Source organism: Notamacropus eugenii, chromosome 3 (genome assembly GCF_028372415.1).
Source record: "Notamacropus eugenii isolate mMacEug1 chromosome 3, mMacEug1.pri_v2, whole genome shotgun sequence".
Lineage (NCBI taxonomy): Eukaryota > Metazoa > Chordata > Mammalia > Diprotodontia > Macropodidae > Notamacropus > Notamacropus eugenii.
Genome location: NC_092874.1, coordinates 302,300,544 through 302,327,662, shown reverse-complemented (window position 1 = coordinate 302,327,662; position 27,119 = coordinate 302,300,544). Strand labels below are relative to the sequence as shown.

At 47.9% G+C, this 27,119-nt stretch overlaps 1 protein-coding gene across 2 annotated transcripts in view; it reads left to right on the top strand.

Annotated features, from left to right (window-relative positions):
* The first annotated feature begins 3,082 nt into the window (after positions 1-3,082).
* MPPED1 (metallophosphoesterase domain containing 1) overlaps positions 3,083-27,119 on the top strand; it is a 104,344-nt gene continuing 80,307 nt past the window's right edge. Inside the window, exon 1 of one of the 2 annotated variants that reach the window (XM_072596362.1) lies at positions 3,083-3,159. The gene's annotated coding sequence lies outside the window, so the exon portion shown is untranslated. Of the gene's footprint in view, positions 3,160-3,662; positions 4,198-27,119 lie in introns of those variants that run through there. The other variant, XM_072596361.1, reaches the window with a different exon arrangement.

Below are 27,119 nucleotides of genomic sequence, written 5' to 3'. Positions count from 1 at the left end.
TCCAGGCTGTGCTAGGCCCTGCCCAGCTAGAAGGCTCTGACCACAGCCTGGGGATGATGGACTGGGAGAACCAGCCCGGCTCTGCTCACACAGGGAGTGGGGTATGACTCCTTCAACCACAGTGACTCTTGAAGCAGAAGGGTTGCTATCTACATTTGGGGAGCAAATATCTACCTCGTTGAAATCTTGGATCCCAAAGGAGCAGAAGTATCCTCCCTTCCCCCAAGTCCTCCACTCCAACCAGACTGTTTTTCACTGCCAAACAGACATGCCCACTATGGTCCCCCCACTTCCCAATCCCCACTCCATGCCTCTTCTCAAGCTTATCTCTGTCACCCTGGTCTCCCTTGCTGCCCTATTCAATTGTCCCCATTCTCTGACACCTGATTCAAGCCCTTCTTTCTTCAGGAAGCCTGCCCTCATCACCTCTCCTCAGAACCTGCCTAGCACTCGGAGTCACATTTACCTCTGGGCTGTCTCATCTTCTTATAGATCTGTTGAGTTTGAGATGCCTTTGAAACATCCATTTTGAAAAGGCCAGACTCAAGAAACTCCGGTGGCTCTCTATTACCTCCCAGAGCAAATATAAAATTCTGTTTGGTGTTCAAAGTCCTCCCTAACTGGGCTCTTCCTCCCTTTCCAGTCTTCTTCCACCTCACCCCCTACTCTTGACCCTGGTGACTCCAGCCTCTGGGCTGCTCCTCCCACAAGGTGCTCCATTCCCAGGCTCTGAGCATTTTCTCTGGTGGTCCCCCAGACCCAGAATTCCTTCCACATCACCACCTTGTGTTACCCCTGGATTCCTTCAAATTCCAGCAACAATCCCACCTTGGAAAGGAAGCCTTTCCTGGTTCTACTTCGCTCTTGAGCCTTTCCTCTGGTGGTTATAGACAACTTTTCCTATCTCTAGTTCAGCTGAGTTTTTGTTGTGCATTTTCATGTTGTCTCCCCCACTAGACTCCTTGAAAGCAGGCCCAGAACTTAACCCGGTTCCTGGCACATAGTAGGTGCTTAATAAATGTTTCCTAACTGACTGATGTAGGGCTGGAACTCAGGAAGGTGACAGGCTGGATAAATGGGCCTAGGAGTCATTGGCATAGAGATAGATGCCCACGGAGCCCTCCCCAAGTGAGAGAGAAGAAGGGGAGAGGAGGAGAAGGCCCAGGATGAAGCCCTGGCAGCACTTAGAGTCAGTGCCCAGCAGCCCAGAGGGAGGAGTAGCCACAAAGGAGGCAGGGGCAAACAAGAGAGGCCAGACTCACCGGAACCCAGGGAGGATAGAGAATGAGGAGGACAAGGCCTGGAGTGTTGAAGGCTGTAGAGACAGCAAGAAGAGGCCATTGGATGGGGCCATTACCCAGAGCAGGAAGAGACCTCAGGGTCTGTTGCCCTCAGTCCTTTCATTTTACACAGCAAGAAACTGAGTCCCAGAGTCACAACAGGTAGGAGGTAGCTGGTGAGGACACCTTTTCAAGATGTGTCATAGAAGTGGGGCCTCATGGGAGGTCTGGAGAAAAACCGTAAACTAGAACAGTGGATGTCAGATCTGAAAAGGGTCTTATAAAAGGGGATTGTCAGAACTGGAAGGGACCTTAGAACAGGGGATGTCAGAGCTGGGAGGGTCCTGAGAACAGGGGATGTCAGAGCTGGGAGGGGCCTGAGAACAGGGGATGGCAGAGCTGGGAGGGCCTTACAGATACTCTAGGACAAAAGCCTTGCCCTGCCTTGCTTCCCTTTGTCTTCCCCTCAAGTGCCCACCATGCTGCTTTCATTAAAGACAAGGAGGTGCTAAGTGACTGTTTTTCTCTATGGTGTTTTCATGCTTGTGCCCCCACAGCTGGGACTGCCCCTTGAAGTCAGCTTTGCTTACCACTGCCAGTGTCCCAGGATATGATGGTAGTTGGGGGAGGGAGCCAGGGGAAGCTGGCCTAGGAAAGTCTGCAGTGCCCCTCCTTCCACTTTACCTTCCCAGCATTCTGGGAAGCCAGTGGCCCTCCTGCATAGGATGTGCTCAGTAAATATTTGTTGAATGAAAGTCAAATTGGCTGGAAATACTTAAGAGCTGGACAAGGGCCCAAAATGCTGAGTCCTGAGTCCTGAGCCCTGACCACTTGGTCAGGATAGCCATGGTACATGGGACCCTGACCAGTCACTCTACTCTCTGGGCCTTGGTTTCCCCATGTGCAAATTGAGAGGGTCTAGACTCAGGAATGGAGAAGGTCTGTGCCAACTCTCACAGTTGATGAACCTAAAGGACCCCATATGCACTGGAAAGAAGTGAGTTAGGGATCCAAGGAGGAGAGGGCTGCCAAGTGCCAGCTTCTCCCTCCTCAACTTTCGGGTGCAGCTTTGCTGGTCACTGAGGGGCAGGAAGCGGGAGGGAGGCTTTGCTTACTGTTCTCCCTTCGCTAAATCCCAGTGATGGGCAGCCTCCCTCAAACCCCAATAGCTTTGTTTCCCCAAAGTGGCCACAGATAGGGTACCTCTCCCTATCTCCTTTCCCAGCCCAGTGCTGGGAAATTCCAAAGGAAAGCTGAGCCCTACCCTTGTCCTAGACCCTAGGAGGCTAGGGGTCTTACAGCTGGTTTTTGACCCCCCTCCAGTCACCTCATTCCTAGATAGTGTTAGGGAAGCTGAGTCCACAGAGTTATAGATTTAAAATTGGAGGGGATTGCAAAGGTCATCTCATCCAAACCCCTAGGTTTACTGACAGGAAAACTGAGGCCCAGGGAGCAGGACTGGCTCAAGGTTCAGAGGTCAGGATAATGAAAGCTGGGATTCAAATTCAGGTCCTGGATTCTCAATGCTACACTCTTTCCAAAACCCCAGGAAAGGTACCCGGAGCCCCCTAAAGAAGTCTGGACAGGAGGGAAAAGACAGAGTTCTTGGCCAGCAGGTCTCTCACAGATCTTGGACCCTCTAGGGCCAAGGCGCCCCTCTCAGACACAGGGTTAGGGGAGATTTCTAGGGTCTCCATCTCTACCAGCTCGGCCTAGGCGGGAGAAAGATGGAGAGGGGGATAATGGGGGGGGCGGAATGCCAGCTTCGACCCCCGCCCAGGTGGGAGGGGTTGGGGAAAGGAGGAAGGGTGCGTGGGCTCTGGCCCCAACCTGAGGAGGCGCGGGAGCGGGCTCGGGGCCAACCGCTGGTCCCCAGGAGGTGAGTGAGCCCCCGGAGGGGGCCTGGCCTCCTCCTCCCCGCCGGCCTCCGGGATCCTCCCCCTGCCCCTCCCCCATGGCTGCTTTCTGACTGTCTGACCGACTATCTGTGTGTCTTTCCGCCCGCCTGCCCGTCTGCCTGCCTGGCTTTTTCCCCCCTTTTTCCGCAGCCGCGTTTCCTCCCCCCACCAACCCCATCTCACGCCTTCCACCTCCCTTCTCTCTTCTTCCCCTCCCCCTTCTCTTCTCCTCCTCCTCCCTCTCCCTCCCTCCTTTCCCCCACCCCCAGTCTGGAGGAGGTGCTGCGGGTCCGATCCCTGGATCCCGGAGCCCCCCTCCCCGGAGATCTCCCCGCCCGCAGGGCTGGAGGGCAGGCGGCCGAGCCGGGAAGGCTGCCCCTCTGGGCTTCTGCCTCTCCTTTGGAGTGACCCAGAGCTGCCAGCGTTGGGGGGGTGCGAGTCTGAACCGAGTCCTGGGGACCAGGTTGGGGGCCTGAGGGGGCAGAGTGTGCGGGGGAGCAGGAGATGGAGATGAAGAGAGAGAGACTGAGGGGGTGAGAGAATGGAAGGAATATACAGAGAAGGAGGGACAAGGGAGACACACGCGCGCACACGCACACACACACACGCACACACACACAGAAGCCGAGAGACCGAGCTTTCTAAAGGGAAGTCAGTCCACTATCCCACGGGCTGGCTACCTCTGACCTTTTCCGCAAAGAGGCAGCTGCAGGAGAGCCAGCCGAGAACCCTCCTCCTCCTCCTCTTCCTCCTCCTCCGTCCTCCCTCCTCCCCCTCCTTCCCATCTTCCTCTCTCCCTCCCCCCTTTTTCCTCCCCCTTCTTCCCCCTTCTCCCTCCTCCTCCCTCCTCCTTCCCCTTTATCTCCTGCCACCCCTCCCTCCTGTCCTTCCTCCCTCCCTCCTCCCCCGTCCCCAAAGCGCCTGCATCCATCCCCTCTCCGCTCCAGACTTGTTCCTCTTCCCCTGCCCTGCCTGATGCTCCGGGTGCTGGGGGCGTGCCAGTGGATGGGGGTCTCAAGGTAGGCTGACTTCTCCGAATGAATGAGCGTGCGTGCATGCGGGTGTGGAAAGGAGGGAGCACAGGCTAAGGGTCCCGGCTCCTTTTGCATTTTTCTAAATCTGTACCTGACTGTTCAGGCCCCTGCTTGCCCAGGTCAGGGAGGACTGTTCTCTACTTTGCCAGCAAAGTTACTTTTCTTTTTCCAGAGTTCTTAAGACCTCTCACTCCTCCCACCTTATTTCCTTTGGGCTTAGCCAGTGGGGTGTGTGTGTGTGTGTGTGTGTGTGTGTGTGTGTGTGTGTGTGTGTGTGTGTGTGTGTGTGTGTGTGTGTGTGTGTGTGTTTGGGGATGGAGATGCCCCTCAGCAGATGCTTCTCCCTTATCCTCTTTGGGGACTAGACATCAATGCCCAGGGCATTTCGAGGTCTACTAGTTGGCTTCCAGTGATCTGGAAAACTTTTCCCTTCTCCCAGGAGATCTCTAGAATTCATGCATCTTGAGGACTGGTTCTTGGCTCATGAATCCCAAGTAAGCTTTAATCATTCAGACAAATAGAACACAGATTTGATTTCTATTCTATCCCTGGTAGTCATGATGGGAACCCTCTCCTGTGGCAGCCCTGCGGCATGTCTGTTAACTTGTGAGTAGGGTTAAGGGGTCCTCCTCTCATGAGAAGGCTGAAGCTGCTTTCACATTCACTCTGCCCAGCAGCAGTGCCCCGGAGTTGAGAAGGCCCAAAAAGGGGACCCCCCCCCCCAGCCCTGGAGCCTCAGCCTCTGCCAAATAGGATTTCGGTGGCAATGGATGCCTCCCGCCACCACTTGGCTGGACTTCTCAGCCAACAGAGGGGGCTCCACTCTCTGCTCATTTCTAAGGCCCCTTCTTAATTGCTCCAAGCCCCAGCTTGTTAAGTTGTAAACAATTATGAAATTAAACCAGAGGAGGAGGAGGAAGAACAAAAGTAGGCTGAAGTGAATGGGCTGCACAGGGCACAAGCAGCTTGAGGAGATGAATAGGGGGTGAGCCTTGTTAGAAGGGATCTGCTGGGGCCCACGGGGCAATGCTGCTGCTGAGGCGGACCCTTAGCAGACTTCTGGGGGGCTGGCAGTACACAATAAAAGAAACCCAAACAAGTGTGCTGAGGAAGCATCCCAAGGCCTAGCTTGGCCAATAAACCGGTCACTTGCTCCCTGGGCAGAAACTTTGAAAAGTGGTCTTGGAGCTGTGTAGCCAAGGGAATGGCAGCAGAGAACAGGAGAGGTTCCTTGTAGTAGGGATTTGGAATGGCAGGCTTTGGGCCATTGTGTGATGGATAGGGTTTTTAAGAAGGTGGTAACAACGAGCTATTCTATAAAATGGCAGGATTGGAGGGAAGGTTATGGAGGATGGTCCACGCGTTATAAATTGTGCTTCATGATGCCCGACTCCCTGCAAATAGTCTTTGAATGCAGCAGCCACATACCACTTGGAAAGTCCTCTCCCAGAGTGATTCTGGGGAAACTGTTCCATGTAGGAGAGACACTGTTTATTGGCCGTACGTTAATCGCCTGATGTCTGTTCTCCAAGCAATGGATGATTCAGCATCAGTTTGCTGGGCTGACTGATGGGTTTGTCAGAGGTTCACTGTTGTTCTCTGGGTTTTTTTCATTGTTGTCAAGAATTGCCCAGGACCTGGATGGAATGGCAGCTTTGGGATGTGGGTGTGCTCGCCTCCCACATGCTTGCTGGTGATATGCACCATGATCCTGTGGTAAAAGAGTTCCATTTGGAGTGGGAGGATCTGAGTTCAGATTCCACTCTGCCCATTTACATCCTATATGACCTTGGTCAAGATATCCTCCTTCCTGAGACCTCGGTTCCCTTATATGTAGAATGAGAAGGGTGTTTGCACCCAGTGATCCTTAAAGTCCCTTCGAGGAATAAATCTATAACATGGGCATGCACATATAAGTGTCAAATATGCCAAAGCATCCAATTTGTCTGAAGTCACGGACACACCAACATCTGAAGGTCAGGCATGTTTCTGGAAGGAGATATACATGCCAACTCAAGTTTGTAGACATGTGCTTGACCAACCACAATTGTCTGAATCTTCACCAAGCCATTTACAGGTTACATCCATGGGCTTTTGTTGGAATTGAAACTGTTTAGGATTTACAGTGCTTTGCCTAGACAGTGAATGTTAAAAAGAATGCGAGTTTTAAAATTTCCTCTAATGTCCATGGGAGGTAGCTGACCTCCTCACTTGAAATGATTTACTGTGTTCTGAACTTGAAGCCCTATTGCCGGAAATGCTTAGTGTGAACAGTACCAGCTTCTCCTTGCTCTCCCTGGGCAGAGACACACTGCGCTGCTTCTGCTAAGGAGCACCAGGGAAGGGCATCTTTGGCGGTGACAACCTGAATTTCGGTAGAGGAGAGCAGGAATTCTCTTTGCAAAAGCCACCAGGAAGCCCAGTGGCTTTTATTCTCTCTCAAAGATTTCAGGTTCCTGATTTCAGAAATGGGAAATGATCATTAAGAGCAGGCAAAGAAAATTAATCAGTTCAGCAGCCCCAGATCATCCAAGTGAATATTCTGAAAACAAAATCCTAGGCAATTAGCGTGTCTGGGGTGATTCTTTCAAACTCTGGGTGGAGAGCTTTAAAGGGTGAGATTTCAGCTTTATCCTCAGATTGTCCCTGGCTTGTTCCAATGACAATGTGACATTTTCCACCCTGCTTCTGGCAGCCAGAAAAGAATCTTCATCTTCTTTCCTTCTTCCTCTTTATGGCTTTAGGAAATCCCATCCATTTAGCTAGGGAAGCATTTCTGTTTCTCAATGAGTGACTGACTATGTGCCCCTAGAATACACTGCTCAGAGGGACAGTTGCTCCAGGACTCTTTCTTTCTACCCTTCATCAAACAGATGGCAGCCCCCAAATCACTGGAGATGTCCCCTCTAGGGTCTGAAAGCACCATCCTCCAGCTGAAATGATGCTGGGTGCATTGTGAGCAGCAAAAGCCTAGGCTCCACTCTCTGTGTAGACTTGGCCCAAATCCCCTACAGTTGGGGCAGCCAGGAGGTGGGCACGGGGCAATTGAGCCTACTAATTAGAGCATCAGATAGGCATTTTCTCTTGGCTTCAAGCCAGGCAGAAATGTGAAGGGGATGACTGGCCTCTGACTCTGGGAATGGGGTGAGTAGGTAGTTAATTTGATCAATGTGCAAATTGTCAAGTTGGTTAGAAGAGGCCAGATCCAGTCTCAGAGTGCTTTATCAGAGGCTGTTAAAAAACATCACTTTATTTTGATTTTTATCAACATGACAGAGCTCAGTTACACTGAAGTCATTTCTAAAAATCATAGCATTGTGGAATGTCAGGGTTGGGAGAGACCTTAGACTAGAGGATGTTAACATGGACGGGCCTTAGAAAATGAGATTTCAAATCAGAGAGGGAACCTTCAAATATAGAATGTTCCATCTGGGAGGGACTTTAGAAGAGAACGTATCCAAGCTAGAGTATTAGACCTTGAACAGATGTTAGAACAAGGGACATTGAGCAGGAAGGAGCTTTAGAGTTCATCTAGTCTATTTCTGTCATTCTACAGAGAAGGAAACTGAGACCAGGAGAGATGGAGTGCTTGGGGGAGCAAAGGTTAGCATGTGGCAGTGCTGGGCCTGGAACCCAGGTGTCTCTGCTATCCAACCTGAACCCTTCCCACCTGACTTCACAGCCTCTCAGGCCAATTTATAAAACAGCTTGAAAAGAAAAAAAATTAACTTTTACTTCTCTCCTTTGATCTCTAAGAAAGAGAGTGATGAACTTGCTTATTGGGCTCAAGGTGGGAGTAGTGCGATTTTTTTGAATGATCCCTTATGAGATTTTACTTGGGACTGAACCCAGCAAATATGGTTACTGGAAGCATGCCATCCATCAAAGGTTGGCATTCTTTCCAAAGTCAAAAATGCAGCAGATCCTTTTAGCCTTGGCCAGCATCTGAGAATTCCCTTACCAAGGGGGTCTCATGGGGGCCTTGTCTTTGTTGGTGTGGGGATGCTGACGGAGGCCTCTGGAGTTTCCATAACACCTCAGATTATTCCAATATTTTGTAGAGATCTCTGCTGGTCCTGGAAATTCCAAACAGGCAGACCTTCTCCTCTCCTTGGTATGTTCAAAGAGTGTTGCTGACTGTAGACAGTAAAATATATTGGCTAGGATACCCGAGAGGGGAAGTTTCTTGCTTCTTTCTTCTTCTAAAGGGGGATCTTAAATGTGCAGACAGGGAAGCGCCCCCTCGGAGGCCAGCCTGCCCAGTTGTTCAGATGAGAGCACGCTCTGCCTTTGTAGGTTTGCCACGTGGCCACCGGAGCAGATCGAACACATTTTGGGGGCCTCAATATTCACTTCCACCTTTTTTTTCTTTTTGGCAAAGGACTGGAATGGCACTGTGCAAGTAGCCAAAGGCTGGCCTCCAACTTGGGTGTGGGAGCTGCCATCCCGCTTTGGTGACAGCTGCTGACCCCATTTTCACAGCTTCTTGGTGACTTTCCCTGGTTGTATTTTGCTTTTAATGCAACACATCTGTAGGGAAATGTTTGTACTTAGAGACATTTTTCCCTGCAATATATTAAAAATTAAAATGTTTCATAGACAATTACTTTTCACCTGGGTTTTTTATTTTTTATTTTTGTTTTTTACTATGAAAAATACTATTGATTGTCTAAATCAGCCGTCAAAGTCAGCTACTCCAAAGTGTTTGTGATCTCTGCCCACCACCCCCTTACCTCCTTTATCCTAATTTTATGCTGCCCCCCAGAACACCCCCAGAGAAACCCCTCTATTCTGGGTTTCAGCAGTCTACTTAAAGCCCAAAAGGGTTCCTTGACCAATGAGCTTTTGGACAAACTGGAATATAGAATTCCTAACAGCCTATATGGCCTGCTTTGAGTATGCCCCAAACTCCCATTAATATGGCTTGTGATTTAATACATTCATGCAAAGAGAGATGTTTCTCAGGCTAGCTCTCTTTATGCGTCTCTCTAATATCTCCATGTATGCACGTGCATGAGTATGTGTTTTAATATATCTAAGCAGACTAAGTGCACCCACAATTCATTCTGGAGAGGAATGGAGTGCGAATGTCTTATTTAAAAAAAATAGGATGCCGTCTCTAGCTGAGGACAAGCCATGTGTTCAGTATTATTTGTGTAATAGGCAAATCAGGACACAGCAAGGGTAATGATAATTTGTGGCTCCCAGCCCCAGTGGCTCCCATCTCTACACTGGAATGCTGATACTTTTATGTAACTTTCTTATCAAATGACAACATATAGAAAGAGCTTCACTACAGAAATACTGTTACTCTCATCAACATTGTTATTCCTCATGGGTTCTTTGATTTGTTGGACATATTATAGAGAGGCAAAGGCTCAAAAGGGGAAGGCAGCTCAGGTTAGCCTGGGGTCCCCAAGAGGAAAATAGAGGAACAAGGGAGAAGCTGGTATGGCCCAGAGGCTGTGATCACTAAGCAGGATGTTCATCATTCTGAAAGAAATGTACAGAATTGGAGAAATAGAGAGATTGAAACTTTGTTTTTTGCTTGTCAGCTTAGGGTGAGGTGGTCAGGGAATCAGAAAGGGTAATTTTAAGTCATGTGGGAATAATTCAAAATGTGTCTTACTAAAAGGTTTTTAAGTGGTAAATGCTTTGGAGGCAGTTGGGATCTTTTTTTTTTTTTATCCTTTTCCCTTTTTTTCTTTTTTAAGGAAGAGTTATCTAATTTCCATTGGGTTTGGGAATGCTTTCCCCTCCTGAGCTTGCTGACGGGGGTTCCTGCCTTGGGCACAATTATGGGTCCGGTCTCAGCTGCCAGAGTGGTGTGACCTTAGTTGAATCACTTCCCTACTCTGATTGTGGTATCCTAATTTACAAAAGCATCCAGGTGGAATATCAGCTTGTTAAGGTTCTTTCCAGCTCTCGTGAGTCAGTAGATGACTGGAGGCAGCATTGACTTCCCTGGAAAACTGCTAGAGGATGAGGAGGAGGAGGAGGAGGAGCAGGAGGAGGAGGAGGAGGAGGATGATACAGTAGCATGTAAAAGTTTGAAAAGCACTTTACACATTTGGCCCTCATGATGACCCCAGGTAGGGGTAGGAAATAGGTGCTCTTATTATCCTCATTTTACAAGTAGGGAGAGTGAGGTCAAGAGAGTCTAAGTGACTTGTCAGGGGTCACACAGCTAGTAGAGTATCTGAGGCAGAATTTGAACTCAGACCTTCCCCATTCCAGATCGATCATCCTGAGTACTGTGTCGCCTTGCTCCCTAAGACGAGGAGGCATTTGTACGGGGCTAGAAGATTTGCAAAGTGACTTTGCAGATACTGCTGCATTTGACAGAATGTCAGAGCTGGGAACTGGCAGCTTCCCTGTCCCTTCTCTGCCGGTCTCACTGACCCAGCAGCCCTGAGAGCAAGGCTGTGCAGAGCTTACCAGCCACATTCTATAGATGAGGAAACTGAGGCTCCAAGAGGGCAGTGACTTGCTCAAGGTCCCACAGCTAACCTTAGGCTCCGGCCCTCCCCCATCCTTTGGCAGGGCTTTCTCATTCCCTCCATCCCCATGGGTGGCATTTGTCTCTTGGGATCATTTCCACTAACGCTGATGAACCACAAGCTTTGACAACAGGGATTTCAAGGAGACATTCCCTCCACCTGGCACAGACTGCACACAGTCTGCAGCAGAGAGCTGGGGAAGCTGGGAGCTGGGAAAGGGTCCTGGAAAGAGAGCCTGGGGGAACATGCTGTGTGACCTTGGGCAAGTGCCTTGTCCTCTCTGGGCCTGGGTAAGACCAGGAGGCTGCAGGCACTCCACTGCCTCTGACACAAGTGGACGTCACAGATGGTGGCCAAGACTGAGTGTGGCCCAAGAGTTTAGTCCCTGCAGCCAACTCTTCAAAATTCAGCTCAACTCTGTCCTCTAGAATGGACATTGTCCACCCCATGGTCCCCACGCAACTAAGCCAGAGAAAAACAAACAGGAATAGGTTGGAGTGATTTAATTGATTTTCATGCACTTTTTAAAGTTTTACTGACAGTTCCTTGCTGATATCCCTCCCCCTCTACTTCATCAAGCTTTTGCTGGTGACAAAGTCAAGGTTTGAATGCCTAAGCCCTCCCCATCCCACCTCTGGAGTCCCACCTCTCCATGGAGGGGGGTCACTGGGCCTGCACAGTCCAGACTGATCACTGCTCTTCATCGGAATTCTGATGCCTTCAGTTTTGTTTTCATTTACACCATTGTCCTCCCTCCCTCTCTATTGTCCTCCTCAGCTTTCTTCCCTCCAACGTTATCCAAGTCTTCTGTGACGAAAATACATTCAAGTGACTTTTGAGATCTTGCCATGAATGAAGGAAAGACAGAAATGGTGGCTGTTGGGGGGAGAGGGTGGAGAGCCAGCCCCCACCAGCCTTTTCCCCTTGTCTGTGAAATCTCTGCAATCCGTTCCTTCGGCTGGCTTCGTCACATTCCCACAGATTGCAAATAAGTCGTCTCCCATGGCAAACCCAGACCTGAGCAAACAGCGTCTCCAGATAACTGCTCTGTATGGAAATAGCTTCTGCTTTTCTCTAGAAAACAGCCCGGCTTTGCTGCTCTGCGTTATGCATATGAAGCCTGGGAGTAGACTGCCAATACATATGTTTAGCATAGGGAACAGGAAGGAAGAAAAGGAAAGGATTTGGAGCCTGGGCTCCACCATTTACTGGACTCTTTGACGTGCCTCACACTTGGGCTGGGGGGCACGATGAATGAGCTTTTAAGGATGAGTGTTTAGCCACCCAGGGGGCTGTGTTCACAACCTTCCTCTTCCCTCCCTGGCCTCACTCCTCTTCTTTCATACAGGAAAGAGTGTCAGATTTAGACAGAGGAGGAAGTCTAGGTCCTGCCCCTGACTCCCTGGGGAACCCTCCAGGGACCAGTAACTTCACTGCTTTTCTCTGAGTTCTCTCATTTGTAACATAAGGGTCCTGGAGCAATCAGGTCTAGCTCCAGGTGGCTCAGGGTCCACTTCTCATACCTGCTGGCTATGTGGCCCTGAAAAGTCCCAGCCTCCCTGAGGGTAGAAGGTGCTGCCCTGCACAGAGAAAAGCATTTTTAAAAATGAAGGGCCTAGATGGAGAACTGGACATTAGTCCATCAACAAGGACTTATTAAGCTCCTGTTTGTGCCTGGCCCCAAAGAAGCTCACATCCTAAACAGATGGAAACCTGCAAACCACTGTACCCAGGCAGCCTGACTGGAAAGGCATCCTGGAGGGGTCAGGACAGGACAGAGATGGGAGCTGAGCTGAGTCTTGTGGGAGGAAGGGAGAAAGGAGAACATTTCAGGCCTGGAGGCTGTCCATCATCACATAGACAAATTGGGCCAATATCTTCATTAAGAGATTTGCAAACCAAAGAGATTGACTGACTCACCCGAAGTCACTCAGGTCAATAACAGCGCCAAGATCTGAAATGAGGTCTCCCAACTCAAAATTCCTATCTCCAGCCCACTGTACTTCAGTTCACCTGGATGAGCTCACCTACTCTGACCCTTCCAATTAACTAAGCAATATTAAAGGACTCCCATGTGTCAGGGGAAAGAGGGCATGGCAGAATGGGTAGAGAATTGGTCTTGGATTCAAGTATGGCTTCTGACATTGCTGGCTGTGTGACCCTGATCTAGTCGCTTAACCTCTAAGGGCCCCAGGTAGCTCTCTTGGACCATAAATGGAAGAAGGAGCTGATCTTCATTGTAGTTCTCCAGCAGAAACCCCCTACTCCAATGAAATCATAAGCCCAAGGTGGAGAAGAAAAGACAGACACTGTACTATGCACAGAGTTGAGAAAGACAAAGAAGAATCTGTCCCTGCCCTCAACAGGCTGAAATCCAAGCGAAGGAATCAACATGTACCAGATAAGTTTATAACAGCAACTAGTGGGGTGGAGAAGGGAGTCTTATAAGCGATGACATGTAGGAGTTTTAGCCCGAATGGTATTGGATCTAACATCCCTCCCAGTTCTCACATCCCTTGTTCTAAGTTCCCTTCCAGCTTATTCCACATTCCACAGCTATTCAAAAAAAAAGAAAAAGAAGGATTATTCCCTGAGTGCAAGCATCCAAAAAACTGGGACATCAAACAAATTTCACCTTGGTAATTGTCGGTTCAAATCTTCCATTTTGAGCCTTATTCTTCCTGACTCCTGATTCAGTGCTCCACACTGGCCTACTGACCTCTCTGTCCCATGCTCATGGTCTTTTCTCCAACCTGAGAACCCTGAAGAGCATCCTCACTGGCTCTCGGAGCTGGAGGAGAACTGGGCACTCACCAGGTCCAACCCATCCCAGAATCAGAGGCATGGTGGAGCCATCCACAGGAAGAGCTCTGGTTCCAGAGGCAGAGTCCTTGAGCTCACATGCTGCCTCTGATTCCTGTTCCACCTTGCCCCTCTGAGCCTCAGTTTCCTTATCTGTAACATGAGAGGGCTGGACTAGCTAGAAGGCGTCTGAGGGATCTTGATCTAGGCTACTATTCAATGACCTGGTGTGTTTCCTAATTATGCTGATTCATGTCAGAGATTCATCTGGGGCCCTTTGTTTGCTCTCCCTGTTGCTCTCAGGTACCCAGCATGATCACTGAGTTGAGTTGGGCTGAGTTCAGTGGAATGGGTTTATGTCCTGACTTCTTCATGGCCTGTTAGTTCTGGGGGGTCAAGGTTTGTGATTGTTCTAAACCTTGTACTTCCCCAGCACCGAACATAGGACTCGAGTAGGTGTCTGAGGCTGGATTTGAACTCAAGAAGATGAGAATTCCAGACTCCAGGCCTGGCACTCTATCCACCGTGGCACCCCCAGCTGCCCCCACATAATCCTAGATCCAGAGGTGGAGGCACCTCAAGGCCAATGAGTCCACCCCCTCATTTTACAGATGAGAAAACAAGCCCAGATGGGGAAGAGACTTGTCCAACATGACAGTCTTGATAAGCCAGCCTCTCTCTATGATACTTCGAGGTTTGTATAGAATATTTTACATAGGTGATCTCACTGATTCTCCCAATATGGGTGGTATGGATGGTTGTGGCATCATCGAACTGAGGTTAAGAGAGTGTAAGCAGCCTGCCCAGGGCCACCCAGGCTACCAGCGTTCTCTCCACTGAGCCACACTGCCTCTCCCCGGGATGAGTTGATCCCTCAGTTCCTGCACATTTGGACACTCCTGCCGCAGGAGTTTTCTTGATGGGCTAGCACAGCTTAGTAAACACTTGTTAAGGTGAATTGAATGTGCCTGGCTGATCACATCTTTCTTGCTTCAAGAAATGGCTCCTGTTACCAACCAACGAAAATTCGTGGCGTTCAAGGCTCTCCACAATCTGTCTCTAACCTCCTTTCCCCTATTTCAGCTCCATTCAATTCACGAGGCATTTATTAAGTAGCTTCGCTATGCCAAGGACTGTGTTTCCTCCCTCCCACCCCCATCCCATTCTTACCTTTCACTGCATTTTTGTGGGCAGGGATGCTGAGGGAACAGAGCCCTGAGGCATCCGCAGGCCCTCTGCCTCTCACTCCAGGACCCTTCCCCAGCTCCCAGCTTCTCCAGCTCTCCACTTCAGACTGTGTGGAGGGTGTGGCAGCTGACAAAATCCTCCTATGTCCTTGGAGTCTCTGCTGGTCTAGCTTGTAGGGGAACAAACCGCTCATGTGATAGACCACCTCCCGTGGGGATGGAGGAGTGGGAAAGCCCTGCCCTGGGATGGGAGGGCCGGGCCTAGCCTTGGCTGTGTGACCTTGAGCAAGTCATTGTTCTCTTGGAGCTGATAAGCCCTGCAGGGCCTTGCTCTTGGGGCTGCTGGGGAGGTGCAGGGTCAGGGAAGCTCATGGAATGTTGTGCTCCTAGGCGGCCAGGTGTAGCTGTGGGGAGTGCTGGACTGAGAGTCAGGAAGTGCTGGGTTCGAATCCAGGGATTCATGTCCCTTAGCCTCAGTTTTCTCTTCTGTAAAATGGAGATGATCTCAATACTTCAAAGGGATGTTGTGAGGATCAGATGAGATAACGTGGAAAATGTTGAGCAAACTTTCAAGTGCTTAATCAGTGCTAGCTATCATTACTATTAAAACTACTCTCTGTTCTCCTCCTGTCCTCTCCTGCCTCTAGGCTTTTGTCCGCACTCTCTCCTCTTTCTCTTCCATCAGAACCCTACTTTGTGAGGCCTTCTCTGATCTCCCAGCTTCATAAATCCCTCAGCCCATGTTGGACTCTTCTCCAGACTTATCACCTTAGAATTCGATGGCGGTTATTTTTCTATGACTCTTTCCCTCACCCCCCAACCATTAAAAAAATCGTCACTGATCAAGACATCGAAAAAGTCCAAACCCTGTAGGATGTGCACGCCTTGTGGACCTCCCAGCTCCGAAGAGGCAGGGGCAGCATCCTCTTGGGAGCTTGTTCTGGGCAATTTGCAATACTCAGTTTTGATTTGGGGGTGCCCAGGGCTCTTCTTTCCTTTGACGTTGTCTCTGTCATTATGGAGACTGGTTTCTTGGCACAGCCGACTTTGCCCCACATTGGTTCATGAAGATCTGGTCACATGTCTCCATCATCATACTCATCATTTCTCACACCACTACATTCATGCACCACCATTGGTTTATTCATTCTCCCAGCGACATGCACCACGACAATGCGGGATCCTACGGCAAGGATCACAAGGGTCTCCATGGCTGTCTTGTCCAGAGAAGGAAACTGAGGTCTACCCAAAGTCACAGAAGTAAATGCATGCTTTAGTAGGATCCGAACCCAGGCTCACTCACTCTGGAGCCAGTGGTGTTCTGCCTGTGCCTTCCTTCCCTTTCTTGTCCTTAGTGAGGACTTGCCCAGGGTATCCATTTAAGAAAAGTGGATATTGAATCTGCAGTCTGAAGACCTCAGTTAGTGACCTTGGCACACACCAGACACTTCTGGGGGCTCCTTTGTCACGTGAGAGGGTTGGGCTATAGTGGCTATCCTAAGCCATTTTTATGTCCTGATCCCCTCTGGACCCTGTTCAGAGGGATGTTTTAAATATACACGATTACAAAGAAAGCTAATTGATTGAAATGCAGTTATCAGTGGGTTATTAAGTTCTTGAACTCCTGGCTAAAAACACACTTGCTATATCATCTCTAAGGTCCATCTTGCCTTAGCTTTCTAGGTCATGCACACTATGTGAATTTAACATTTGTAGAGTTTAACTAAATCCTCATCCCAGATCAAATCCTTATATCCTATGTGATTTTAGGCCAGCAGCTCACTCTCCTTTTTTGAGCTTTAATACTCTCTTCTGTAAAGTATCAATAGTCAGATTAACCAGCCTTTATTAAGTACCTAGTATGTTCCAGGCACTGTGCTAAGTAATGGGCAGATAAAGGATGGAGAGAGTCTCCAGCATGCCCTTCATCCCAGGCTCAGTGGGAGTACCAGGCTTTAGAATGTTCAAGGGCCCAGACCTCATAGGTGAACTTCCTGTGGTATTTGCAGCCCATCTACCCCCTGACCAGAGGGAAGTCCCTGTGACAGCAGCTCTCTTTCAGGAATCCCTGGCCTCAAGCCACTGCTTGGTGAATGGATGGGCAGGAAGTAGGCTGCCTGTCCCATTCCAGCCCAGGAGCATCTGCCGTCTATACTGTCCAGCCCTGGCAGGGACAGAGTGTGCAAGTGGGCCAGGGTCTTTTAGATCAGCTCAGCTCTCTCTCAAAGTGTCTCTTGAGGGTCTGCTTTGTGCCCAGAACCCACTGGGGTGAGTCATTTGTGTTTCATTGGCCCCGCAGCCATTCTCGGGAAGTCTACAGACCCTGCTCAGAATACACAAGACTACAAAGAAAATTCAATTTGTCTATGGATTCCTGAACCTCAGATTAAGAACTCCATCCTGCCTCATGAAACCTCTAACTCTCAAGAAATGTCTGCTCTGAAGAGGAGAATGCGTTGCCCAAGAAGTACCCTGGCATGGTGGACTGAAGTCCTGCCTCAGACACCTACTGACTGGTTGGCCTTGGGCACATCCCAGGCAACTCGCAAAGGCTAGGGCTTCAAATCTTGCCTCTCTCACTTGCTATTTGGGTGCCCTTGATCACCTCCCTTAGCATCCCTGGGGTCCAAGGTCCCAGGTAAAATAGGAGTCTTGATGTCCAAGACCTTTGTAGTCCCTCCTCGTTCTGAATGTATCCTCACATGGTCTGGTATTCAAAGGTCACTGAAGTCATGGCCAACATCCATTTGTGGAAGAAGCCTCCTCCCACAATTCCATTTAGCTCCAGAGGTAGAAGGACCCTCCGAGCCCCTCACAGCAGAGGAGACTTAGGCTGAAGAGATTATAAGCATCCAGGATGGAATTCGAACTCTGCTCAGCTAACTCCAGAGACCAGCTGTACTTCCAACCTCCTTCCTGAGCTCTTAAGCTAGGCATTGTGTTGGGTGCTGGGGGTAGAGACAAAAGTGAAAGTAAAAGTTCTCACCCTCAAGGCATGAATTTAGAGGGAGTTGGGTCACCTGTCCAAACCCCTCCCCCCATTTTACAGATGAAGAAACAGAGGCCCAGAGCAGGGGAAGGGACTTACCCAAAGTCACAGAGGTGGTAATAGTAGTAATGGGGGTGGGGTGAGGGGTAGTTAGCGTTTCTATAGCAGTTCAAGGTTTATAAAAGTATTTTATATATTATCGCATTTGATGCTCATGAAAGCCCTGGATATGGGGGTGTTAATATCCCCATTTTATAGATGAGGACACTGAGCCTGGGAGAGGTTAAGTAACCTCAGTGTTACATGCAGGATTAGAATTAAGTTCCCTCCCCTCCTCATTCATAGTCCAGGACCTTATCCCATGTGCCAAATCTGACCCTCTGCTAAGGATGATGCAGAAGCCCCAAGGGAAACTTCCTAATGGGCTAGGACAGCCTAATCCATTTTTTAATTGAATTGAAAGTCCTGGACTGATTTAGTTCCTTCTACAACTCCCATTGCCAACCAAACAAGATTCATGGCATTCAAGGCCCTCCTCAATCGATCTCCAAACTCCCTTTCTGTATTTCAGTTTGATTCTATCAAGAGGTATTTATTAAGCACCTACTATATACCTAGCACAGAACCTTCCCCCCAATTCCTCCCCTTGGCATCATTTTCATTCCAGCCCAATTGGTCTATAATTTTAAGCTTCTGAAGTGAAAGAGATCCCAGAGGTCATCAGACATAAGCACAGCTCACATTTATGTGGCAAATTGTGCAGCATTTCCCATGCGTTATCTCACTTGATGAAGACCACAGATAACAAATATCATAGTCAGACTTTGAACCCACATCCTCTGATTAGAGCCAAGGAATGTGTCCGCTGGACCATGATCCCTTTCACCTTGACTGCCCCATTGTACAAGTAAGACCCAGAGAGAGAAAGGTCCCCCAGGGAGTCAGTGAGAGACCTGGGCCTGGGAAGGTCATCCCCTCAATTCTTGGCCAGGCCCATGTGCCTCCCATCGCATCCCTTTGCCTTTCATTGGCTCATGGGCTTCAGAGTAAAGACCCCTTTCCTTAGCACATGAGCCTAGAGTAACAAAACCAATCCAAGCTGGGCCTCAAACACAGGTCTCAATGCTTCCTCTGCTCTGGTGTGATTTGCAGGCTTATTTCACAGGTATCTTTCCCTATTAAAGAAAAGAAATAAAAAAGATGCTCCCATTCACACCCACACAAAACGGCTCAAGGTGAGGGAGGGGGGTGTTTAGAGGTCTGCCTGCTCAGCAGCATGCACAAACACTCTGGAGAGCCCAAATCAGTGTTTGGCATTATTGGCTCTACAAAAATTGGCATTTGGAGAAAGTCCCTCAGTGTGCATTTGAGCAGCCCTTAACAATAACCCTAAGAAAGCTGTGGTTTAATAGGCCCCTGTTTACTTGTTCTGGGGCCCTCTTACTGTCCCAGTGTATCCCCAATTGATCCCCAGAACTCCTAGTTCACAGGAACCATTCTCTACTTTTTGTATATCTTGGAGACCTGAACGTGGAGCAGTTGGATACTGAGAGAGAACAGGGCAGGCTAGGTGGGTAAGATGGGGCAATGGCTAGCAGTTGGCTTTCTCTCTCTGCAGGCACACAAAAGGAAGGAGCTCAGCATGTATGTCTCCCATATCATCTCCTCCAATAAAGACAGAGAGCTCATTAGCATTCCTTCTGCTCAGGAGAACCTTTTACTCAGAATCCCCTGGGAATTTGACTTCTGAAGGTAGAATCCAGTGAAGGAGCAAACATCTGTCTCCTTTGGGATGGTCAACCAGGGCCAACTAGCAGAGTTACATCTGGAAGGGTCCCCTCAGATGATTGAGGCCAATCTGCTCATTTTCCAATGAGGGGCTTCAGAGGACAAGCCACTTATACTACAGAGGGGGAAACTGAGGCCCAGAGATGAGTAGTCCTGGTAATGAATGACCAAGTTAAGTCCTTTGAGAATTGTGCCAGATTAATTTCCAAGTAAAAATCTGTTGGGAAAGATGTATTTTTTTCCATATGCTTGAGTCCTCCTCAGATGCCTCACACCCAGGGACCCCAAGTTCTGGCAGGAAAGTCAAACAGAAAGGCTTCAAGTACAGGTCCAGAACTACCCTGACTCTCTCAGAGAGACTCATCTAAGCAGCTTTCTGAGGATCTCTTCTGCCCCAGAGTTTTTCATATTCTCTTGGGAGAGCCTCACTTTTACCTTGCTGACTCTGGGAGACTCATCCAGTCAGAGGCCTTGGGGATTCAATTGATTGATCGGCATTTATCAAGCACCTACTCTGAGTGTCAGTTCTGAGAGGGCCCCACCCACCCAACCCATCAGCCTCTCACACTAGCTGCCATCACAGACTGGAACCAGGGACATCTTTGGACATCCCAGGTATGCATGTTTTCCAGACACAGCCCCGACTGTATGTACATACTTCCATCTGTCCCCACATCATTCACCACAATGACAGTACCTTTCCTCCTAAGAATCAAGATTTGTCCTTAGCCTTGGGTGACTGTGGATGTTTTGTAAAGAATAGTGACACGGATCTCAGCAGGAACGGGGCCAGTCACCTGCTCTTTGACTTGGTGGATGTGTGACCTTAGACAAATCACCTCATCTCTTTCCACCTCTATCACATGAGCAATAATGTTTTCAGCATCATAGTTGCTGATCCTAGTTACAGATGGAAGAACTCTTAGATTATGTAATCCAACCTTCTCTTTAAAACAATTATTAGTATCTTTTTGTTTTTATATCATATGCATTTCCTGATATACTCTCCCTTCCCCCTTCCAAAGAGTTACCTCATATCAGGCACTCCCAACATGGGACATAATTACCTTCTATTGAAATTAATCTGTCTAATGTCTTCCATGTAGACACATGATAAACTCTAGAAATTATTTCCTTTAATATTGAATAGGAGGAGCAAGGTTTACTGAAAACCAAAGAGTGCAAAAAAAGGTCTTCTAACAAAAAGTATCTAAAAGTGTTCAGCAAAGTTACCCACAATATCAAAAATGTCTGACGTTGCATGCAGTATTCTATACCCATAGTCTTCCACCTCTGCAAAGAAGCTGGGAGATGGTTCTCATCTTCCTTCTTTGAAGCCCAATTGAGTCATCATTTTGTAGCATTCAGTTTCAACTGTTTTCTTTCTGTTGTTTCTAGCTACACTGTTCTAATCATTGTGAATACTGTTTTCCTGGTTCTGACTGATTCACTCTGCATCAGCTCATAGAAGTCTTCTTATGATTCTCTACAGTCTTCAAATTAATAGTTTCTTACAGCACTGTAACGCACCGTAACATTCACAGGCCACAATCTGTCTAGTCACTTCTTATTCAATGGGCATCTACTTTGTTGACTGACTTATAGCAGAGATTATCTGATTACAGACATTTAAGCTAGAAGAGATGTCAGGGGTCATCTCTTTCAGTCCTTTTCATATTACATGAGGAAATGGGCTCAGAGGGTAGAATGACTTGCCCAAAGTGAGTGGGATTGGTCTGATGGTCTATTGAGAGGAAACATATGAAATATTGTAACTAAAGCATTCTAGAAAAGTGAACTCCAGTAATTATTTTTATTGTGACCTACCTTAATAATAAAAGCAGTTCCAACTTATCCAGCGCTTTCATCACAATGATAGTAGTGCCAGTATTATTATCCCCATTTGACGGATGAAAAAACAGAGTGTCAAGTTGGGAATTAAATTTAACAAATGCTTATGAAGTGTCTACCACTATGCAAGGCAGTGTTACATAGTAGACCGAATGAGTGATGGCCTTGTAGTCAGTAGACTTAGATTCAAATTCTGCCCCAGATCCTGGCTAGCTATGTGACCTTGGACCTCAGACAACTGAGGTCCAACTAGGCTCCAACTAGAACACTCTGGGCTTCCAAGTGTGCGATAATTGCATTTTTGCCACTGGTGATGGCTGTGGTCACATGGAATGCAGGCTGGTCTTTCTGCTAGGAGAGGAGGTGAATGGGCCCGAGGAGCCCCTCTTGACTGCTCAGTTATCAAGGAGGACTCAATGTTCCTTCAGAGAACAGGAAAAGTTTTCAAGGGAGAAACCAAGGAGAAGGAACTGAAGAGGTAGAAGGGAGGCCTAACCCAAGCTCACAGGAGGGAGGGTTCAAAGGGAAGGGAGGGGAAGAGAGTTCCTCCTTGTGACTGGAGAGGTGGAACTTCTGAGAACCAAGCTGCTAATACTCTCTGAGTGAAGGTCATGTGGAGTCATAGCTAATAAAAGTAACTAGTATTTTTATGATCATTTAAGTTTTACAAAGATATTTTACAATTATTATCTCATTTGATAGTCCCAACAACCTTAGGAGGTTGGTATTCTTATTATTTCTATTTAGTGAAGAGGAAACTGAGGCTGAAAGAGGCCATACTGCTAAGGAAGTGTCTGAGGCAGGATTTAAACTCAGGTCCTCCTGATTTCAAGTCTAGCACTCTGCCCACTGCACCAGTAGGCTGTGCAGAAGAAGACATTGGAAAGGGAACTGTGTGAGACTCCTCGGTGGCTTTCATAATAATAACTGATCTTTCTATAACACTCAAAGGATTGCAAAGGGCTTTACTTGAAGAGTCTCACTTGACCCTCCCCAAGACCTGTCAGATGGATCCTCAAATACTCCCATGGGCCTCTGCTCTCTGTTTCAGAAGTCTCCTTCATTCCGTCTAACCTGTGCCACTCACTTTCATGTCTTCCCATAAGTTCTCTAAAGGGTGTCCCTCTACATGTGCTGGGTACCTTCTTTGCTTTCTCTTCCTCTTCACATTGGTAGAGAGCCAGTGAAGAACTCCAGTTGTTTTACCTGTCATTCTTCCATTTCTCTGTATGACCAGCCCATTTTCTTCTATCATACAGCTGATTTCTTGAAGGAATCATTTTCTCCTATTCTTACTTGGAGATCCTCATTGGTTATGTGATATAGTCTATTCACACCTATCATGTACTTCTCCATTGCCATCCATGTGATATTCATTTTTATCCCCAGTTTCCTTATCAGGGAGCTGAGGCTCAGACAGATGAAGTGATTGGCTCAAGGTCAAATATCTGGTCAACGTCAGAGGTTTGATTTCACCCAGGTCACTTGTGACTTGTCCATGCTCTTTCCACCATACTACTTCATACATTCCTGAGTACAAAAGCCAGCTTGACCTAACCAACAACCAAAGATGTGATAGGCATGAAATGAGCAAGCATATGTAAAGTGCTTTGCAAAACTTATGGTTATAGTTATATAACTTGTAGAGTTATAGGTATGCTAGCAATGAGGAGGGTGTGCCTCCTGTGCCAGATATTGTGTCTGTGGTAGGGCTACAAAAAGAGTAATGAAACAATGCCTGCTCCCAGGGAACCAACATGGAGTTCTATTGTATCCCTAGAGTATGTATCTGGGAAGTGCCAGAGAACCTCCTGAGATATATCAAACGTGCATGGTGACCATCTGCTTCTGGAGTTATCATTGGCACCAGAAGGATCCCTGAGAGTGATGCTCAGGGTGATGGTGCCATGGGCAAGGTCTTTGGTCACAAGCCATGTTGTTGTTGTTGTGACCAGTAGCAGTCTGGGAAGAGAAAGGCAGATTTTGAAAATGAATATCTAGTTAAGAGGATGATGGTGATAGAAAGTGGCATATGGATTTCTGGATCCTGGCTTGAGATATTGGAATGATGGGCTCTTAACTAGGGATGGCATGCATCGCATAAGGGCTGGTGAAAATAGATTGCCAGGACTTTGTGGATCTGGTCAAGCCAACTCTTACCCCCTCCAAGTGTAGGAGGCAGGTAAAAAATGTTAACGGGTGTGTATAATGAGGAAGGTCCCAGAGAAAGTAACAGGTATGACCCAGAAAGAAGAGTGTCAATGGAGACAAAGAATAATCTTTGGGATAATCTATGTAGATAACCTGCATGGAGAGGAACAGTAATAAAACTCAAGACCTCAAATGTCTGCACACAAATGGATGGATGGATGGATGAAAAATAAAGCATGGGATCTGGAGTCAGGAAGATCTGAGTTTGGATCCTGCCTCAGACATCTAATATCTGCATGAACCTGGGCAGCATCAGTTTCCTCATCTGTAAAATCACGATGTAGCACCTACCTTCCAAGGTCACTGGGAGGATTAGAAGAGTTAACATATGTTACATGCCAGCTATGATGATGATGATGACGACGACGATGATGATGAAGAAGAATACGATGTCACTCCTATATGCCAGACATTGTGCATGATGCTAGGGAAGGATACAAAAATAGTTAATGAAACAATCCCTGCTCCCATGGAATTTTAATAGAGGAGACAAGGAGAAGGGGGAAGGGAGAGAAAAAGATGGAGAGAAGGGGGAAAGAAGGGGAAGGAGGGGAAATGGAGGAAGAGTTTGGGGAGACCAGGGAGTGTTTCATGTGCTTGAGCTGAGTGTTGAAGGCAGAAAGGAATTCTGCAAGACAAAGGTGAAGAGGAAGGGCATTCCAGACATGAGGAGATAGACAGCAGAAAGGCATGAAGATGGGAAAGGAGCTGTTCTGTCTGAGTGAGTCAGTTTGAGCGGGTCACAGAGTATGTGTGTGTTCGTCCTTCGCTGAAGAAGACCATGCCATCAGAGAAGTTATGACATGACTTGCATTTGACTTTGTTTTGAGTGAGGGAGGGCTGTGCAGGTCACCAGCCTCCCTTCTCCTCCACAACCATCTGAATCTAGTGATAAGATATTCATCAGCATGACTGGAGATGACCCAGGATGAGGCAATTGGGGTTAAGTGACTTGCCCAAGATCACACAGCTAGTGAGTGTCAAGTGTCTGAGGTGAGATTTGAACTCAGGTCCTCCTGACTCCTGCTCTGATGCTCTATCCACCTCACCACCTAGCTTCCCGCAGTCACAGAGTACAGATGGAGCAAGTGTAAAATGAGGCTGGAAAGTTGAGCTGGAGCCATGTTGTGAAGGGTTTGAAAAGCTCAACAAAGGAGTTCATATGTTTAGATGCCCCTGGAGTTTATTGATTGGTGGGGAGGGGTGACAGGATCAGCTCTGTGCTTATGGAGAATCCCTTTGGCTGTAGTGTGGAGGATGAACTGTAGTCAGAGAGACTGGAACTGGGGAAAACAATTAGAGGAGAGAGATGATGATGATGATAGTGATGGTGGTGGCCTGAACAAAGGAGGATGGTGACTGGGTGAGTGGAGAGAAGGAGTTACATGAGAAAGGTGGCAAAATCAGGCAATTGATTGGATTTGTGCAATGAGAGGAAATGAGCTGAAGGTAACACCAAGTTATGAACCCAGAGACTGGCAGAATGGTCACGCCCTTGACAGAAATGGAGAATTGGGGAAAAGGGGAGGGTTTGGGGAAAAAGAGAATGAGTTTGACTCACAACATGTGGAAGTGAGGAAGAAGTGCCGGAATCTTAATCCAAGGATACAATTCCGATCCTGTAGATAATGAGACTTGGTGATCTAGCACTTGTGACTACACTTTGGCTTATTGAAAAATAGCCGAGGAGACCAAAGGCAGGTCAGGAGTATTGTACAGGGCATCCCCAAAGTCTTGGGCTTACTATGACTTTTGGAACACTGTATATCATGAGACAGACGTCAGTGAGTAAATCCAGAAGGCTAATGGGAGTCAATGCAAGGAGACACTAAATTGGTTTTGTGTTGGGACTGACCACCTGTATAGAAGGAATTAATAAATGAGGAATTCCGGAAACAGATAACATATGTGGCATAAAAACAAGATATGGTGATATTGAACAGCCTCGATTCTTCAGCTGTCCTAGAGCTCTCTGCCCAAAGCAGGACAGTGCATAAATTCAGTCCACAACAGAAATGCCCAGGGTGCCAAAACTCAGTGTTTGGGCCTCAGAGGACTCGTTGGGGCTGACCATTCAACCAATTTAAGTCCTCCTAATGATTCTATTGTGTAGTCCCTCTCTTTCTTTTTTGACAAGAACAACACAAGAGTCTTTATTAAATGCTTTGCTAAAATCCAGCAAACATTCCCCCACTCTACCAGTCTGGTGTATGTTCGTCCTTCCTTGCTGAAGAAGGCCGCGCCATCAGAGAAATAATGACATGACTTGCACTTGACTTTGTTTTGAGTGAGGGAGGGCTGTGCAGGTCTGGTAACCGAAACAAGAAGAAAATGAGATTGGTCTGACATGAACTCATCTTGATGAAGCCAGCCATGCTGACTCTTAGAGGTTATTGCTTCTTTTTCTAAATTCTCGCAAACCATCCCTTTAATGATACATTCTAGAACTGTCCAAGAACTGAAGCCTATCCCATTTGCCTACAGTCTGAGGACTCTGCTCTCATCCCTTTGTTGGAATTGGGGCATTTGCCTCTCCCCAGTCCTGCAGCAGCACCTCCAGTATCCTCCATGAATTTTCAGAGATCACTACATCCACTGATTCTATCGGTGCTATGGGTCATAGATAGGCCTGATGCCTTGAACCCACTGAGAGCAGCTAGGTCCCTTCTATTATATCTCCTCATAATGAGAGCATCAGGTCATTGGTCAGCTCTTTAAGACTTTCCCATGCTGGCTTCCACCAATCGCCACTTCCCTTTCTAAATGCAGAAAACGTTGCTTTCAAAATTTTACTAGGAATTGAAGTCAGATACTCCCACCTATGCTTTGAAGAATCCTTCTGCTATCAGGGCAGTGTCTACCTGAATCTAGCCCTGTAGCAACTCCTTCCCCACTCCTTTCTGCCTAGGCAGGTAGTGATCTCTCTCTACCATTCGGCGCCTTGGGGCGCGACTAGGTCCCTGTGGAAGTCTCTTGTGGCTCAGAGATTCTGGGATGCTGTGATCCTCAGCTCTTGTTCTCCACAAGCATTGCTAATTCCAGTCTGTTCTGAGAATGGCGCCGTCCTCCTCTCCACAGCTTCAGCTGCGGAGAACCAAGCGTGCCGCACACCTCGGCATGGTGTCTGGCCCGTTGTCGGCGCTCCATAAATATTAAACGGACATTAAAAGAAGGCTCTGTGCTCCCATCTCCTTTAGTGTAAAATCACTGATGTTCCCAGGCAAGGCCCATTTCAAACCTACTTTATGTGAAATGCAGCATTTCCCATAAAAACGTTCCCCCAGGGACTGCTTCTCGCTTCTCTCGCTCTCTTTTTGAGGCTTAAATCCTGCGCAGAGAAATGTCCAGAGGATGGAATTCTGGGAGATAATTCCCAACTCTGGCCAGATCCCATTTTCTGCAGTCTCTCCCCCTCCCCACCAAGCTTCAGACAGCATGAACACAGTGCTGGCTGACTTAATGAAGATGCCTGTGTGATCACGGGAAATCACATACTTTTCTGAGCCTCAGTTTCCCCATCTGTCAAATGAAGGGATTCAACTCAATGAACTTCCTAAAGTGTATGTCTGAACATGTCAC